At 43.5% G+C, this 19,410-nt stretch overlaps 1 protein-coding gene across 2 annotated transcripts in view; it reads left to right on the top strand.

Moving 5' to 3' along the window:
• Positions 1–19,410, top strand: part of bckdhb (branched chain keto acid dehydrogenase E1 subunit beta) — a 410,026-nt gene that overhangs the window by 9,143 nt on the left and 381,473 nt on the right. The gene's annotated exons all lie outside the window — the stretch shown is intronic.

Genomic DNA, 19,410 nt, shown 5'->3' with positions numbered 1-19,410 from the left:
AAATATATACTTTCATTCTTGCATTTTGTTCTGTTGATTTATTCCCAGGTTTTCCCTAAAGTAACATTAGAGATCTGGATGCCACTAATTCAGATAAAAATGAATTAATTTTGAAATTGGACATAGGATTAGTCTTATTTATGTGTCCTGAGTTTGACACTCAAGAAGCTCGACACCATCCAAGATAAAGCAGCCTGCTTGATTGGCACCCCATCCACCACCCTAAACTTTCACTCCCTTCACCACCGGCGCACAGTGGCTGCAGTGTGTACCATCCACAGGATGCACTGCAGCAACTCGCCAAGGCTTCTTCGACAGCACCTCCCAAACCCGCGACCTCTACCACCTAGAAGGACAAGAGCAGCAGGCACATGGGAACAACAGCACCTGCACGTTCCCCTCCGAGTCACACACCATCCAGACTTGGAAATATATCGCCGTTCCTTCATCGTCGCTGGGTCAAAATCCTGGAACTCCCTTCCTAACAGCACTGTGGGAGAACCGTCACCACACGGACCGCAGCGGTTCAAGAAGGCGGCTCACCACCTTCTCAAGGGCAATTAGGGATGGGCAATAAATGCCGGCCTCACCAGAGACGCCCACATCCCACGAACGAATAAAAAAATAAATAAATAAATGCTTCAGCTGAAAAGTTTACTGCAGGCTTCTGATGTTACTGGAAAAACTGGCTTGACAAGCTGCAGTTACAACTTCTTCCCTCCGCTATAGTTTTCTGTTGCCTCCAGCAAATTCTTTAGATTGTTTCTGTTCTTTATTTACAACTGTCACTAACTCATCATTTCATTCTTGTATTGCTATTAGCTGAACAATTAACTACAGATAATGTCTGATCTCATTTACTCATATTTTCTCTGTTTTCCAATATTTGTGCATAACATTTAGCATTAAATAAATGGTAAATTTCTTTTATCTATGGGTCATGTAAATCAGGAAGTGTATACTACTGTAATGGTGAAATGTGTTGTAATATCAGTATGTAGTGTCGTGGAATAATGGGTTTGATTTCTATTACTTGCCTAAGTTCATGATCTCAACAGTTTTATGGAGGTGCTGAATAGAAGCCAAGCATCTCCCCAAGGAAGCGAGAAAGAATTATAACTGGCCTGCTGGTGCACATTTCCTCATGCTCGGCTGAGGAGTGGTACTGTGAGAGATGGGCAAAAAGGTTGCCTGCCAAACTCTCCTTATCTTCAGGAGGGGTATGAACAAGTATAACTTGTGTGAAGGAGAATAGAGGGATTTCATACAAAAAAAATTAATTCCATAATTTTTAAAAACTGGATCAGGCATGTGTTTTATAAATGTTGAGGAAGGTATTTCTCTTTTACCATTATTTTCTTGAATTTTAGTGGCCTATTATCAGCAATCAAAAAAATGTAGATGGCACATTACAATATAAATATGCAAAGCAATGGAGTGATAGCACATGGTTGTCAGAGATTCTCCAGTTGTCAAGTTACTGATCTCAGCCATGTTGTGCAGTATGAATGGAAAATCAAGAGGGTGAGTTGCACTGAATCTCTTGTCCAGCTCTAAAAAAGTGTTTTCAGAGCAGCATTGATGGATGCTTGTGAGCAGGGTTGCCTGCCTGTCCTCTTAGCCAAGGATGGTAGCTTATGGTAAGATGAGATCCAATTGGGGAAAACTTTTTTTAAATGAAAATTAGTTTGGGTGTTGCTATTGGCTACTGTAGAACTTAATTAGATAGGAGCTGTTTGCTAAACTTTTCTACTTGCAGTCAGTTACAGAATAAAAGGAAAGCAAAATCTAGCTGGAAAAGCCTGGAGGAGGAACAGTTATAAAGAAAAAGTGTACAAATGGTTATGAAAATCATTAGAATAAATTAGTAGGGAGAAAACGACTTAAAGCAACAAAGGGAGGATGCACAAAAGAATGCAGAGTACCTGAAGAAAGAAAAAGGTATTATTGGGGCGAGCTGTAACAGGTTTGAGAAGAATGAACTGTACACACACACTGCTTTTATTTAATTCATGATTCCTTGGTTTTGAAACCCTTGGACTTTATTAGTGTTGAGTTTCTATTAGTAAGAACATAGTAGTTCTGTAGAAGTCCAATTTTCTTTTAAAAAAAAAAATCTGTGAATTTTTGTGTTCTTTAAGGTGATGGGGGTTAGCACTGGGGAATGGAACACTTTTCATTTTGGGTACCCATTGTCAGCATCAGGTACTCCTAGGTCAGGTAAGCTATGGTTAGATACAGAGTGGGTCAGCCCTCACTGCATCAGTGTGACAGTTTTTCATTTCCCACACGAAATCAAATGAATACCAAATGAAATTGCCAATTTGATGACAAATTAGAGGCAGTTTTGAGCTGTAGGTCCATGCTTACTAGGAACTGGATAATTATCACCCAAACACAACTGTTACAGTTAAAGAAGGAAAGAATTTCCTTTGTATAGCATCCTTCACGACCTGTGGATGTCCAAAAGTACTTCACAGCCAACGCATTGTGGTCACTGTTACAATATTGGAAATGCGACAGCTAATTTGGGACAGCGAAGTCCCACTAACAGCAATGAGATAAATGAGCAGATAATCTATTTTTGTAATGTTGGTTGCAGGATAAATATTGGCCAGGACAATGTTTGCACTTCAAATTGTGCCATTGGATCTTTTATGTCCATTTGATGGCAGATCAGGGTTCAGTTTAATGTCTCATCTGAAAGATGGCAGCCCCAAACGTGCAGCGCTCTCTCAGTACTGCACTGGAGTGTCAGACTAGATTGATGTGCTCAGGCATGTAAATAGTAAACGGGCAGTAGGAGGAGAAGTGGGGCCGATTAGGGGCTATAAAGGAGAACTATTCATGGAGGCAGAGAGGATGGCCGAGGTACTAAATGAGTACTTTGCATCCGTCTTTACCAAGGAAGAAGATGCTGCCAGAGTTTCAGTAAAGGAAGATATAATTGAGATATTGGATGGGCTAAAAATTGATAGAGGTACCTGAAAGGCTAGCTGAACTTAAAGTAGATAAGTCACCCAGTCCAGATGCATCCTAAGTTGCTGAGGGAAGTAAGGGTGGAAACTGCGGAGGTATTGGCTATAATCTTCCAGACATCTGGCATCTACCCGACAATGTGGAAAATTGCCCAGGTATGTCCTGTCCACAATAAGCAGGACAAATCCAATCCGGCCAATTACTGCCCCATCAGTCTATTCTCAATCATCAGCAAAGTGATGGAAGGAGTCGTCGACAGTGCTATCAAGCGGCACTTACCAATAACCTCCTCACCGATGCTCAGTTTGGGTTCCGCCAGGACCATTCGGCTCCAGACCTCATTACAGCCTTTGTCCAAACATGGACAAAAGAGCTGAATTCTAGAGGTGAGGTGAGAGTGACTGCTCTTGACATCAAGGCAGCATTTGATTGAGTGAGGCACCAAGGAGCCCTAGTAAAATTGAAATCAATGGGAATCAGGGGGAAAACTCTCCAGTGGCTGGAGTCATATCTAGCATAAAGGAAGATGGTAGTGGTTGTTGGAGGTCAATCATCTCAACCCCAGGACATTGCTGCAGGAGTTTCTCAGGGCAGTGTCCTAGGCCGAACCATTTTCAGCTGCTTCATCAGTGACCTTCCCTCCATCATAAGATCAGAAATGGGGATGTTCACTGATGATTGCACAGTGTTCAGTTCCATTTGCAACCCCTCAGATAATGAAGCAGTCCGAGCTCGCATGCAGCAAGACCTGGACAACATCCAGACTTGGGCTGATAAGTGGCAAATAACATTCGCGCCAGGCAATGACCATCCCCAACAAGAGAGGCTAACCAGCTCCCCTTGACATTCAACGGCATTACCATCGCTGAATCCTCCACCATCAACATCCTGGGGGTCACCATTGACCAGAAACTTAACTGGACCAGCCACATAAATACTGTGACTACAAGAGCAGGTCAGAGGCTGGATATTCTGCGGTGAGTGACTCACCTTCTGACTCGCCAAAGCCTTTCCATCATCTATAAGGCACAAGTCAGGAGTGTGATGGAATACTCTCCACTTGCCTGGATGAGTGCAGCTCCAACAACACTCAAGAAGCTCGACACCATCCAGGACAAAGCAGCCAGCTCGATTGGCACCCTATCCACCACCCTAAACATTCACTCCCTCCACCACCGGTGCACAGTGGCTGCAGTGTGTACCATCCACAGGATGCACTGCAGCAACTCGCCAAGGCTTCTTCGACAGCGCCTCCCAAACCCACGACCTTTACCGGCTAGAAGGACAAGGGCAGCAGACACATGGGAACAACACCACCTGCATGTTCCTCTCCAAGTCACACACCATCCCGACTCGGAAACATATCGCTGTTCCTTCATCATCGCTAGGTCAAAATCTTGGAACTCATTACCGAACAGCACTGTGGGAGAACCTTCACCACATGGACTGCAGCTGTTCAAGAAGGCGGCTCACCACCACCTTCTCAAGGGCCATTAGGGATGGGCAATAAAAGCTGGCCTTGCCAGCAACGCCCATATGCCATGAACGAATAAAAAAAAATCCGTACATACGGGGGTGGTGCCAGAGGACTGGAGAATTGCAAATGTTACACCCTTGTTCAAAAAAGGGTGTAAGGATAAACCCAGCAACTATAGGCCAGTCAATTTAACCTGAGTGGTGGGAAACTTTTAGAAACGATAATCTGGGACAGACTTAACAGTCACTTGGACGAGGGTGGATTGATTAGGATTGATGCTGACATGGATACAGAATTGGCTAAGGGACAGGAAACAGAATAGTCGTGAACGTTTGTTTTTCGGACGTGAGGGAGGTGTACAATGGTGCTCCCCAGGGGTCAGTGCTGGCACCACTGCTTTTCTTGATGTATATTGGACTTGGGTGTACAGGGCACAATTTCAAAATTTGCAGATGACACAAAACTTGGAAGGGTAGTAAACAGTGAGGAGGATAGTGATAGACTTCAAAGGGCTATTTAGACAGGCTGGTGGCATGGGTGGATACGTGGCAGATGAAATTTAACATAGAAAAATGCGAAGTGATACTTTTCGGTAGGAAGAGCGAGGAGAGGCAATATAAACTAGAGGGCACAACTCTAAAAGGGGTACAAGAACAGAGAGATCTGTGGGTATATGTGCACAAATCATTGAAGGTGGCAGGGCAGGTTGAGAAAATGGTTTAAAAAAGCATACAGGATCCTGGGCTTTATAAATAGAGGCATAGAGTACAAAATTATGGAAGTCATGATGAACCTTTATAAAACACTGGTTCAGCCACAACTGGAGTATTGTGTCCAGTTCTGGGCACCACTCTTCAGGAAAGATGTGAAGGCCTTAGAAAGGATGCAGAAGAGATTTACTAGAATGATTCCAGGGATGAGGGACTTCAGTTACATGGATAGACTGGAGAAGCTGGGGTTGTTCACCTTGGAAAAGAGACGGTTGCGAGGAGATTTGATAGCGGTATTCAAAATCATGAAGGGTCTAGACAGAGTAGATAGAGAAGCTGTTCCCATTGGCGCAAGAGTCAAAAACCAGAGGACATAGATTAAAGGTGACGTGAGGAAAATCTTTTTTACACAGCGAGTGGTTAGGACCTGGAATACACTGCCCGAGGGGGTGGTGGAGGCAGATTGAATCATGGCCTTCAAAAAAGGAACTGGATAAGTACTTGAAAGGAAAAAATTTGCAGGGCTATGGGGAAAGGGCGGGGGAGTGGGACTAGCTGCATTGCTCTTGCATAGTGCCAGCACGGACTCGATGGGCTGAATGGCCTCCTTCCGTGCCGAAACCTTTCTATGATTCTAAGTCACGGGAGTGGGGCTTAAACCCATGACCTTCTGATTTAGAGGTGAGCATGCTACCTCTGAGCGAAGGCTTTTGTAAACAATTTTACAACACCAAGTTATAGTCCAGCAATTTTATTTTAAATTCACAAGCTTTCGGAGGCTTCCCCCTTCGTCAGGTGAACGATGTGAAATGAGATCCTCGAAATGAAATCGCATTTATAATTCACAGAACAATGCTTGGTGAGTACAGACAGTTTTTTCAACTGCCCGTTGCCAAGGCAATCAGTGTGCAGACAGACAGGTGTTACCTGCCAGGTCTCACAGAATATACAAATCACCAAAAAAAAACAAACAAAAAAAAACAGAGATAGAGAGGTAGAAACATAGAAAAGACAGCAACTGACCCGTTATATTAAAAACAGATAACATTTGTTCGCTGGTGGGGTAACGTGTAGCGTGACATGAACCCAAGATCCCGGTTGAGGCCGTCCTCATGGGTGCGGAATTTGGCTATCAATTTCTGCTCGACGATTTTGCGTTGTCGTGTGTCTCGAAGGCCGCCTTGGAGAACGCTTACCCGAAGGTCGGTGGATGAATGTCCATGACTGCTGAAGTGTTCCCCGACTGGGAGGGAACCCTCCTGTTTGGCGATTGTTGCGCGGTGTCCGTTCATCCGTTGTCGCAGCGTCTGCATGGTCTCGCCAATGTACCATGCTCTGGGGCATCCTTTCCTGCAACGTATGAGGTAGACAACGTTGGCCGAGTCACAGGAGTATGAACCATGCACCTGGTGGGTGGTGTCCTCTCGTGTGATGGTGGTATCTGTGTCAATGATCTGGCATGTCTTGCAGAGGTTACCGTGGCAGGGTTGTGTGGTGTCTTGGACGCTGTTCTCTTGAAAGCTAGGTAATTTGCTGCGAACGATGGTCTGTTTGAGGTTGGGTGGCTGTTTAAAGGCGAGTAGTGGAGGTGTGGGGATGGCCATAGCGAGGTGTTTGTCCTCATTGATGACATGTTGAAGGCTGCGGAGAACATGGCGTAGTTTCTCCGCTCCGGGGAAGTACTGGACGACAAAGGGTACTCTGTTGGTTGCGTCCCGTGTTAGTCTCCTGAGGAGGTCTATGCGATTTTTTGCTGTGGCCCGTCGGAACTGTCGATCGATGAGTCGAGCGTCATATCCCGTTCTTACTAGGGCGTCTTTCAGCGTCTGTAGGTGTCCATCGCGTTCCTCCTCGTCTGAGCAGACCCTGTGTATTCGCAGGGCCTGTCCATAGGGGATGGCCTCTTTGACGTGGTTAGGGTGGAAGCTGGAAAAGTGGAGCATCGTGAGGTTGTCCGTGGGCTTACGGTAGAGTGAGGTGCTGAGGTGCCCGTCTTTGATGGAGATTCGTGTGTCCAAGAAAGAAACTGATTCTGAGGAGTAGTCCATGGTGAGCTTGATGGTGGGATGGAACTTGTTGATGTTATCGTGTAGTCTCTTTAGTGATTCCTTGCCGTGGGTCCATAGAAAGAAAATGTCGTCAATGTATCTGGTGTATAGTGTTGGTTGGAGGTCTTGTGCAGTGAAGAAGTCCTGCTCGAACTTGTGCATGAAAATGTTGGCATATTGGGGTGCGAATTTGGTTCCCATGGCTGTTCCGTGTGTTTGGGTAAAGAACTGGTTATCGAAGGTGAAGACATTGTGATCCAGGATGAAACGAATGAGTTGTAGGATGGCGTCTGGAGATTGGCTGTTGTTGGTGTTGAGTATTGATGCTGTCGCAGCGATCCCGTCATCGTGGGGGATACTGGTGTTGAGTGCCGAGACGTCCATCGTGGTGAGAAGTGTTCCTGGTTCAACTGGTCCGTGGGTACTGAGTTTTTGTAGGAAGTCTGTAGTGTCGCGACAGAAGCTGGGGGTTCCCTGTACGATGGGTTTCAGGATGCCCTCGATGTATCCAGAGAGGTTCTCACACAGGGTTCCGTTGCCTGATACGATAGGACGTCCGGGTGTGTTGGCTTTGTGTATCTTTGGGAGGCAGTAGAAGTCTCCCACGCGGGGAGTACGTGGGATGAGAGTGCGTAGGATGTTTTGAAGGTCTGGATCGAAGGTCTTGATCAGTTTGTTGAGCTGGTGGGTGTATTCTTTGGTCGGGTCTGCGGGTAACCGTTTGTAGTGTTCCTGGTTGTCCAGTTGTCGGTATGCTTCTTTGCAATAGTCCGTTCTGTTCTGTATGACTATGGCTCCTCCTTTGTCCGCTGGTTTGATGACGATGTTGCGGTTGGTCTTGAGAGCGTTGATGGCGTTGCGTTGTGCTCGGGTGACATTCTGGACTGTCTTCTGAGTGCGGCTGATGAATCTGGCATTGATGCATTTCCTGATAGCTTGAGCATACATGTCAAGCTGAGGGCAGCGACCCTCCGGAGGAGTCCAGTTTGACTCTTTCCTCTTCGGTTGCTGTACCGCGGATCCCTCTGTCTGCTGTTCCGGATCGTCGATTGTCTCATTGGGTTCGCTGCTGAAATCTTGGGGTTTGTGGTAGAATTCCCGGAGCCTCATTCTCCTGATGAATTCCTCTGTGTCCGCCGCGAGACTAGTGGGGTCCATTTTGGTAGTGGGGCAGAAATTGAGCCCTTGGCTGAGAACTTCGATTTCGTCTGGTTGAAGGGTGTGGTCGGACAAATTGACAATAGACTTCCCTGTGGTTGCAACCGTGGTACCAGGGGAAGCTTGGTCGATGCTGGTGGTGATGCCGAGTTTCTCAAGCTTCCTGCTCTTGGTTTTCATGTAGGCAGCGTAGTTCCGTTGCCTCGTCTGTTTGGCGGTATAACGTAGCTGGTATGCTGTGTCCTGAGTACAGGTTGAGAGTATGGACTCTATCTTGGTTTCGAGGTTGCGGCGTCTGCTGTAGAGTTGGTGTATGAGATGGTTGCGGAGTGTGCGAGAGGTACGGCGGCAGAGTCTCTCAGCATAATCCGAGTTGTATGTGGACCTGAGTGGGTTCGTGATCTGGAGTCCTTTCGGGATCTTGTCTGCTTTCTTGCAGCTCTGTAAAAACTTGATGTCTGTGTCTAAATGCGCGATCTTCTTGGATATCCTTTCCACTGTGAGCCGGCAGTTTGTGGTGTCGATGGTAGTCATGATGTGGAGATGCCGGTGATGGACTGGGGTTGACAATTGTAAACAATTTTACAACACCAAGTTATAGTCCAGCAATTTTATTTTAAATTCACAAGCTTTCGGAGGCTTCCCCCTTCGTCAGGTGAACGATGTGAAATGAGATCCTCGAAATGAAATCGCATTTATAATTCACAGAACAATGCTTGGTGAGGACAGACAGTTTTTCAACTGCCCGTTGCCAAGGCAATCAGTGTGCAGACAGACAGGTGTTACCTGCCAGGTCTCACAGAATATACAAATCACCAAAAAAAAAAAAACAAAAAAAAAAACAGAGATAGAGAGGTAGAAACATAGAAAAGACAGCAACTGACCCGTTATATTAATAACATCAACAAGTTCCATCCCACCATCAAGCTCACCATGGACTACTCCTCAGAATCAGTTTCTTTCTTGGACACACGAATCTCCATCAAAGACGGGCACCTCAGCACCTCACTCTACCGTAAGCCCACGGACAACCTCACGATGCTCCACTTTTCCAGCTTCCACCCTAACCACGTCAAAGAGGCCATCCCCTATGGACAGGCCCTGCGAATACACAGGGTCTGCTCAGACGAGGAGGAACGCGATGGACACCTACAGACGCTGAAAGACGCCCTAGTAAGAACGGGATATGACGCTCGACTCATCGATCGACAGTTCCGACGGGCCACAGCAAAAAATCGCATAGACCTCCTCAGGAGACTAACACGGGACGCAACCAACAGAGTACCCTTTGTCGTCCAGTACTTCCCCGGAGCGGAGAAACTACGCCATGTTCTCCGCAGCCTTCAACATGTCATCAATGAGGACAAACACCTCGCTATGGCCATCCCCACACCTCCACTACTCGCCTTTAAACAGCCACCCAACCTCAAACAGACCATCGTTCGCAGCAAATTACCTAGCTTTCAAGAGAACAGCGTCCACGACACCACACAACCCTGCCACGGTAACCTCTGCAAGACATGCCAGATCATTGACACAGATACCACCATCACACGAGAGGACACCACCCACCAGGTGCATGGTTCATACTCCTGTGACTCGGCCAACGTTGTCTACCTCATACGTTGCAGGAAAGGATGCCCCAGAGCATGGTACATTGGCGAGACCATGCAGACGCTGCGACAACGGATGAACGGACACCGCGCAACAATCGCCAAACAGGAGGGTTCCCTCCCAGTCGGGGAACACTTCAGCAGTCATGGACATTCATCCACCGACCTTCGGGTAAGCGTTCTCCAAGGCGGCCTTCGAGACACACGACAACGCAAAATCGTCGAGCAGAAATTGATAGCCAAATTCCACACCCATGAGGACAGCCTCAACCGGGATCTTGGGTTCATGTCACGCTACACGTTACCCCACCAGCGAACAAATGTTATCTGTTTTTAATATAACGGGTCAGTTGCTGTCTTTTCTATGTTTCTACCTCTCTATCTCTTTTTTTTTGTTTGTTTTTTTTTGGTGATTTGTATATTCTGTGAGACCTGGCAGGTAACACCTGTCTGTCTGCACACTGATTGCCTTGGCAACGGGCAGTTGAAAAAACTGTCTGTACTCACCAAGCATTGTTCTGTGAATTATAAATGCGATTTCATTTCGAGGATCTCATTTCACATCGTTCACCTGACGAAGGGGGAAGCCTCCGAAAGCTTGTGAATTTAAAATAAAATTGCTGGACTATAACTTGGTGTTGTAAAATTGTTTACAATTGTCAACCCCAGTCCATCACCGGCATCTCCACATCATGAGCTAAGGCTGGCATCAAGTGTACCTCCCTCCCAATTGTCTCATCAAACAGTGCCAAGTCAGGTACAGTGCGGGTTAAAAGACAGAGGACAGTTTCATACCATCAATCTGAGCTGAATTTGATCTGGTCACAGAAATGAATAAATTTGACATGAAATTCATTAAAATAGTGGAAATCATACTGATCACAATGGCAGCTTTAAATGAGCAGTACTGGCTGATTTGAGATTGTCAACCATTTGTTCTTTATGGGGTGCTCACATTGACCTACTTGGGATGTGTTACATGTTCTCAGAAAACCATCATGCTTGGATGAAAATCCTAGTGCAGGACACCACCAAAGTGTGAAAACAATTGGAGAGAAGACAGTGCAAATCAAGTAGTGATTAGGTGACTCCAAGCTTCGGATTTGAAAGTCTGTAGGAAGTAGGGGAAATGGAAGACTGAGGATGGTAAGGAGTCCTAGAAAAGAATAAGTTAAAATCAGAGGTAGCGTAAAGAGTCTTAATTTAATTTTTTTTGGAATTCAAGGGAAACAAGGAAAGAATGTTCAGAAGTGGTCTCAATAAAATAGAGATTTAAAAAAATGTGATGGAAATTGGAAGCTACAAATCCAGTAGCTTGTTTCTACCCCCCCGCTCCACTCATCAGAACTTCAGGAGACTTCCAGTGATGGTAGCGACATGACCTGTTCAATTAGCTAGGAATCATGACTATCAAGACCCTGGAGGCACACGGAAGGAGCTTTTTGTTTCGAGTAAAATTGCAGCCTCCACTGTCCAGGGACATTTTTTAATGAAATACTGATTTTTAAAAAAAATAATAGCATTCTCCTCTTTGAGGACAAATCTGGACAAGTTGCATTTATAAGCTATGACTTGAATTATCAAAGGTCATGTGATCTGTTTAGCCTAACATTGAGAAGTTATAGCACTATAAAATAACTGTTCCCATTATGGTTTTCCTTACTTGAATTTCAGTTGAAACATAATGCCATTTTTATAAAAAATGAGCTACATTTTGAGTGTATTATGAGATGTTAGCTTGTGCCAATAAGGATCAAACTTTAAAAAATAATAATATTGCCATTGTACACAATGTTACTTTTGCAATATTTCTGATATTTTGATGCTTTACATTGGCTGGAGACTGTAGTCTGTCTGATCCCAGACTCTGTGGAGGTGTGAAGCAAAGCGAAGTTGCTTCCCTATGGAGCTGTAGATAAAATCAGATGACAGATCAGCCATGATTGCTCTGATGTGTTTGCTTTCCCCCCTCCCCCCCCCCCCCCAAGAGAAGCAGTAGCTGAAATTTTGGAATAGCTTGATCCAGGGAATGGGGGGAAGACAAAAAAAAGGGAAAATTAAGAAGAATTGTGATCTTTTGAAGATCATTTATTATTGCAGCACTTAATCTCCTGTAAATTATGTCTGTAGCTTTAGTGATTGTTGAAACTTTTTATAATACTAGTGTCAGTGAGCAGATATCTGGTCCTGTTTAAATAAACTGTTGGCACTGGAATGTTTGGCTGATGCCCAGGTTGAATTATTTGGTCATATGATCAATATATGTACAATAAAATAGAAATGCCTATTAATTTAATGATGGTGTTTAATATGCATAAATGCATTGTTGTTCAGAATGGTTGAAAATTGATAGTTATTTTTTCCTTTCACGCTGTCAAATCTTAAGCAAAATTACTGCAATATGCAGTTTTTCAAAAGGCTATTTTCAGTAAACCTACCAGGCAATCCACTGTTTTAGTGAGGCTTGAAAATGATTCACTAATATGCTGTGTGTCCATAATGTTGAAAATGTTTTATTTCAAGTAAATTGTTGTCCTGGAAATGATGGAAGAATTGGAAATGTTCAATACCAGATATATTTGATTAGTTTGAGGGGGGGGGGGTAAGTAATCGTCTATTTGGTAAAATTCTACTATCTACTGACATTGTCAGATAGCTTGTCCAACATCCATTCTTGGATGAGCCAAAATTTCATCCTGTTAAACACTGGGAAAACTGAAGCCATCATCTTCAGCCCCCACCACAAACTCTGTATCCTTGCCACTGTTTCCATCCCCCTCCCTGGTCACTTTCTTAGGGTGAAACAGACTGTTCACAACCTTGGTGTCATATTTGATGCAGCTGAGTTTTTGATCCTATTTTCTCTCCATCACAAAGACTGCCTATTTCCACTGTCATAACATCATCCATCCTCGCACTCAGTAAACTTCAGATCAACCAAAACTCTGCTGCCCATACCAAGTCCTGTTCACCTGTCACCCCTGTTCTTACTGACCTACATTGGCTCCCGGTCCCCCAATGGCTCCAATTTAAAATTCTCATCCTCATGTTTAAATCCCTTAATAGCTTTACCCCTTATCGCTGTAATCTCTGTCAGCTCTACAATTCCTCACCCCAAGAACTCTTGTGTTCCTCTGCCTCTGGCTTCTTGTGCATCCCTCCTTCCTTTGCCACACCATTGGCAGCTGTGCCATTAGCTGTCTAGGCCCCACCCTCTGGAATTTCCTCCCTAAACCTATCCACCTCCCTCTCCTTCTTTAGGTCCCTCCTTTAAACCCACCTCTTTTGTTCTTCCTTTCTAATCCCTTCATTGCCCTGGCATCCATTTTAGTCTGGTTTTGTCTGAGCTGTTTTTGAACGTTTTTCAAGTTCTCTACATTACAACAATGACTACACTTCAAAAGTACTTCATTGGCTGTGAAGAGCTTTGCAGCATCCTAAGGTTGTGAAATGCCCCATATAAATGCAAGTTTTTTCTTTACATTAAGGTTGCTGTATAAATGCAAGTTATTATTATTACATATGTCATCTAAATTCTTTGGGAGTAACAGCAGAATTGGACTATGACTTATTCTGTACTGAATTTGCTTGTCTGTGATGCATTACATGGCCTTGTTATATTTTGAGCAGTTTTGTGAAATGGCAGATTCTCAATTTGCAGTTGAAATTAAGTTAAATATCTGCAAACTAAAAAAGAAAGGGACAAACTATAAAGATGGTATACAGGACTCGGAGTCAGATTTCCCTTCGGTCTAGTTGTAGTGCAGCTTATTTTGTCCTAACGTGATTGCTTGTAGTACTTTTATACTGAAGAGTGATTCCTACAACTACATTTTTCTCAGTTTTTAACTTGAATTATTAAATAACTGAAAATAAGCGAACAAATTAAAAGATGCAAATAAGAAAGAAAAAATAAGTGAATGAAATAGGCAAATGAACATCAAACAAAAAAGTCATTTTGAAAACAAATGTTTGCATCATGGAAAATTATGGCAGAATTTTAAGACTTAGTGGAGTGGGAAGATTGCTTGGGTTGCTTTGTTATGAGGAAAGCTTTGGATCAAAAGTACATCAAAGTAGGGAAGATGTTCATATAAACTGGTTTGGAAGCTACCTGAAATGTTCCTTAGCCAGTTTAAAAGAAAAAGTAAGACTTCCCATCAATCCATCAAAAGAAATAAAACTGCAGATTATGCCGTGGGATAATCTTATATCTCATATCTTTTATCTTCAGCCTACTGTTATTTCTACCAGATCCCTCCCCCCATCTTACGAGTTTACAGCCGTATCTACAGCCCTATTTAGCCATTCCGCTAGGACCTTGGCCCCATTTCAGGTCAGGTGGAGCCTGTTCCAGTGGTACAGCTCTTTCCTGCACTAGCACTCGTGCCATTGTCCCATGAAATGGAGCCCTTCCTTCCCACAGCAATCTTTCAGCCACGCATTCACCTTCCTGATCTGTGTCTCCCTATACCAATTATTACGTGGCTCGGGTAGCAATCCTAAGATTACCACCCGTGGGGTCCTGCTTTTAATTTAGATTCTATCTCCTTATACTCCCTTTGCAGGATCACCCCCTGTTATTACCTTTGTCATTGTTGTCCCAATATGGAACACAACAACTGGATCTTCCCCCTCCCTTTCCAGGTTGCTCTCCAGTTCCTTCGAGATATCCTTTACTTGCTCGACTCGGGTCGACTCAGCCTGTATTCACTCGAGTTTAGAAGAATGAGAGGGGATCTCATTGAAACATATAAAATTCTGACAGGGCTAGACAGACTGGATGCAGGGAGGATGTTTCCCCTGGCTGGGGGTCCCAGAACAAGGGCTCACAGTCTCATGATGCGGGGTAGCACATTTAGGACTGAGATGAGGAGAAATTTCTTCACCCAGAGGGTGGTGAACCTGTGGAATTCTCTAGCATAGAAAGCTGTGGAGGCCAAGTTACTGAATATATTTAAGAAAGAGCTAGATAGATTTCTAGACACAAAAGGCATCAAGGTGTATGGGGAGAGAGCGGGAATATGGTATTGAGCTAGAGGATCAGCCACGATCATATTGAATGGGGAGCAGGCTCGAAGGGCCGAATGGCCTACTCCTGCTCCAGTTTTCCATGTTTCTGATAGGTTGCATGTTTCCCTATTTACTTTGTAGCTATGTGTACAAATATTTGAGGAAAAGGAAATAAATTCCTCCCTGAAATTCAGTTTTTAAAAATTTTTTGAAGCTATGTTCAGTAAACATTCCCTTCCAATTTGTAGAATTGCAATTACATTGATTGTTTAGAAAGGGCATCACAAACAGGAGGGCAAAAGACATGGCTGCAGCCAGCCTGTCTACTTCCCATGTTCCTTCTCAGCAATTTTCACTGCGCTCATTTTATTTTTTGCCATATAAAGATCAGTTTAAGGTAAAGTGTCAAAAAAAAATTGCTTATGTACCAACACATGGTGCGCATGTACACTGTGTTGACTCGTGTAGTTTTGCACTGCATCTTGCTTTTGCCCACTTTAATTTTAACTGACTTTTATTTGACAGACAAGTGAGAAACAATTAAGTTGCAGGGCCTGTTGTGGTAGGCTGTTGGCAGCAATGTTTTTACACCTTCTGGAGTGCTGCTGTGAAGTCTGCCACACTTCAAATAGGAGTTTGGCATTTTGTCGGAACAGAATAAATTAAAACTCCTGATGTCTGCTATTTTTTCTTTGCAGTAATTCAGCTTTACCTGACCAGTTCTGCCCGCTTCCCGGGTTACCAGTATATTTTTGCTACATCAGTAAAAACTTAGTACAGAGCAATTAAAATATCACTAAATGTGGTAGAAGGAAGCTGTACAACTTGGCTTAATTTTTGTGCAAAAATTGTTTGCTGAATTAATATTTTCATGGCTTTAGATCAAAACACCGTGGTATAAGATTTCCTTCTTCTTTGTAACAAACTCATAAATGCTTTCTTTATACTCAAATTTAAGATTTTACTACAAACTAGCAGATCTCCTGTTGTGTTGCTCATGGTGATCCTCATGGAGGATATACCATTTTATAAAAATAGGAGTGTTATACCGTGTGTTATTGGGGCCACTGATTTACAGAGAATGAATAAGTCACATTCTGTTTTTATTACGTTGTAGTCTGGGATTTTTATCTGTTTTGAATGGATTTGGGATTGAATTCTGCCAAATCATTTTTTTTGTACAAACTGTAAATCAGTGGCATTCATTATGCTTATATTCGTAAAGGAGTGGCCTTTGTTATATTTATTTTTATGTATTTAATTTTTATCCCATATCTTTTTAAAATACAAGAATACACAACTAGGAGTGAAACAGAAAAAGAAGGCTTATAATAAATGTCAGGTTCATAATTCAGTAAAGAACCGAGCTGAATACAGAAAGTACAGGGGAGAACTGAAAAAGGAAAACAAGAGTGGCAAAGAGAGTATATGAGAATAGATTAGCGGGTAACATAAAAGGGAACCCAAAAGTCTTTTATAAACATATAAATAGTAAATGGGCGGTCAAAGGAAGGGTGGGGCTGATTAGAGATCAATAAGGAGATCTTCTTGTGGCGGCAGAGGGCATGGCTGAGGTACTAAATGAGTACTTTGCATCTGTCTTCATTTAAAAAGAGGATGCTGCCAATGTCATAGTAAAGGAGGAGATAGTAGAGAAATAGATAAATAAAAATAGATAAAGAGGAGGTACTCAAAAGGTTGGCAGCGCTCAAAGTAGAAAAGTCACCCGGTCCGGATGGGATGCATCCTTGGTTGCTGAGGGAAGTAACGGTGGAAATTGCAGAGTCCTTGGTCACAATCTTCCAATCCTCCTTAGATATGGAAGTGGTGGATAGCGAATGTCACACCTGTTCAAAAAAGGGGAGGGGATAAACCTGGCACATACAGGCCATCCAGCCTAATGTCAGCGGTGGGGAAACTTTGAGACATTAATCTGGGACAAAATTAATTGGTGCTTGGAAAAATATGGGTTAATAAATGAAAGCTGTCACAGATTTGTTAAAGGCAAATTGTGTTTGACAAACTCGATTGAGTTCCTTGATGAAGTAACGGAGAGGATTGATGAGGGTAGTGCGGTTGATGTTGTGTATATGGACTTTCAAAAGGCGTTTGATGAAGTACCACAGAATAGACTTGTTAGCAAAATTAAAGCCCATGAGATTAAAGAGGCAGTGGCTGAGTGGATACAAAATTGGCTAAGGGACGGAAAACAGAAAGTAATGGTGAACGGTTGTTGTCCAGATTGGAGGGAAGTATACAGTGATGTCCCCCAGTTGTCAGTGTTGGGACCACTGCTCTCTTTGATTATATATTAAATACCTGGATTTGGGTATACAGGGCAAAATTTCAAAGTTTGCAGATGACATGAAACTCGGAAATGTAGTAAGCACAGAGGAGGATAGTATCAGAGTTTAGGAGGACATAGACAGTCTGGTGAAATGGACAGACACATGGCAGATAACATTTAACGCAGTGAAGTGTGAAGTGATTCATTTTGGTAGGAAGGATGAGCAGAGGCAATATTAACTAAATGGTACAATTTTAAAGGGGGTGCAGGAACAGGAACAGGGAGACCTGGAGGTGTACGTAGTCAAGTCTGAAGATGGCAGGACTTGTTAAGAAGGCTGTTAAAAAGGGATACTGGATATTTGGCTTTATAAATAGAGGCATAGGGTACAAAAGCAAGGAAGTTATGCTAAACATTTGTAAAACATAGGTTAGGCCTCAGCTGGAGTATTGTGTCCAATTCTGGGCACTTCATTTTAAAAAGGATGTCAAGGCCTTAGTGAGGGTGCGGAGGAGATTTAGAATGGTGCCAGGGTTGAAAGACTTCAGTTACGTGGAGAGGCTGGAGAATCTGGGGTTGTTTTCCTTAGAGCAGAGAAGGTTAAGGGGATATTTGATAGAGGCATTCAAAATCATGAAGGGTTTTGATAGAGTAAATAAGGAGAAGCTGTTTCCAATGGCAGAAGGGTTGGTAACCAGAGGACACAGATTTAAGGTAATTTGGAAAAGAAGCAGAGTTATGATGATCTGGAATGCACTACCTGAAAGGGTGGTGGAAGCAGAATCAATAATAACTTTCAAAAGAGAATTGGATAAATACTTGAAGTGGTAAGATTTACGGGGCTATGGGGAAAGAGCAGGGGAGTGGGACTAATTGGATACCTATTTCAAAGAGCTGGCACAGACACGATGGGCTGCATGGCCTCCTTCTGTGCTGTATCATTCAGTGATTCTATAACTAGATGGTATACGATATGTTCCATAATGGAGGAATGTACCTGTTATTTAACAGTACTGGGTGGTGTCATCACAGGGTTTAACAGCATTGTGAGGTGATCCTGGGTTTTGTTAGCTTTGAGGAAATGGTCCTGGAATTTTGCAGCGGTGTGCGGGGGAATTCTGAGGTTTTGCAGTACTGTGAAAGTCCCGTTCACTCTTCACCCCTGTGCTTGCTGACCTACATTGGCTCCCGGTCCGGCAACGCCTCGACTTTAAAATTCTCATCCCTGTTTTCAAATCTCTCCATGGCCTCGCCCCACTCTATTTCTGCATCCTCCTCCAGCCCAGAACCCTCTGAGATTTCTGTGCTTCTCCAATTTTGTCCCCTTGCGCAGCGCCGATTTTAATTGCTCCACCATTAGTGGCCATGCCTTCAGCTGCCTAGGCTGTAAGCTCTGGAACTCCCTCCCTAAACCTGTCGACCTCTCTACATTTCTCTCCTCCTTTAAGACGCTCCTAAAACCCACCTCTTTGACCAATCACCTGTCCTAATCTGTGGCTCGGTATCAAATTTTGTTTGATAACGCCTCTGTGAAGAGCCTTGGGACATTTTACTATGTTAAAGGCGCTATATAAATGCAAGTTGTTGTTGTTGTTGAAAGGGGAATATGGCATTTGGCAATACTGGGATGGGGATGGAATGTAGACTTTGGTATGCTTGTGGATTCTTGTGATCTGTCAGCAGTGGGAAGGTGGGTTCTGGTAGCACTGGTTTGTAAGTTTCTAATAGATCTCAGCAAACACTGAATTAATTGTTTTGTAGTTGGTTCCCAGAAAAATACTGTTTTCTTAGAAAATTAAATATTGCAGCTGCACAAATAAATGTGCAGATTCCATTGTCTGCCTGATTATCTGGAACTCTAAGTAAACGCATGGCTGCTTTATTAACATTTTATTTTTATTTTCAACTTGCACAATTCTATCAGCAATTTTTGAATCTCTTGGAAAGTGGGTAGGAGGGGCATGGCTTGCAAGCAGCATCCTTTTGTAAATGGTCAGCCTTCCTGTTAATCATAAGTGCTCCCAGAAATTACCTCAAAGTGTTATTTACCTGAGGTAAGAGTCCCATGTATTTTAACGAATAAAACCAGATTAATATACAAAAAAATTATCTTCCACACAACAGC

This window comes from Heptranchias perlo, chromosome 5, assembly GCF_035084215.1.
Source record: "Heptranchias perlo isolate sHepPer1 chromosome 5, sHepPer1.hap1, whole genome shotgun sequence".
In the NCBI taxonomy this organism is placed as follows: Eukaryota; Metazoa; Chordata; class Chondrichthyes; order Hexanchiformes; family Hexanchidae; genus Heptranchias; species Heptranchias perlo.
This window is presented reverse-complemented; position numbering and strand designations above follow the sequence as displayed.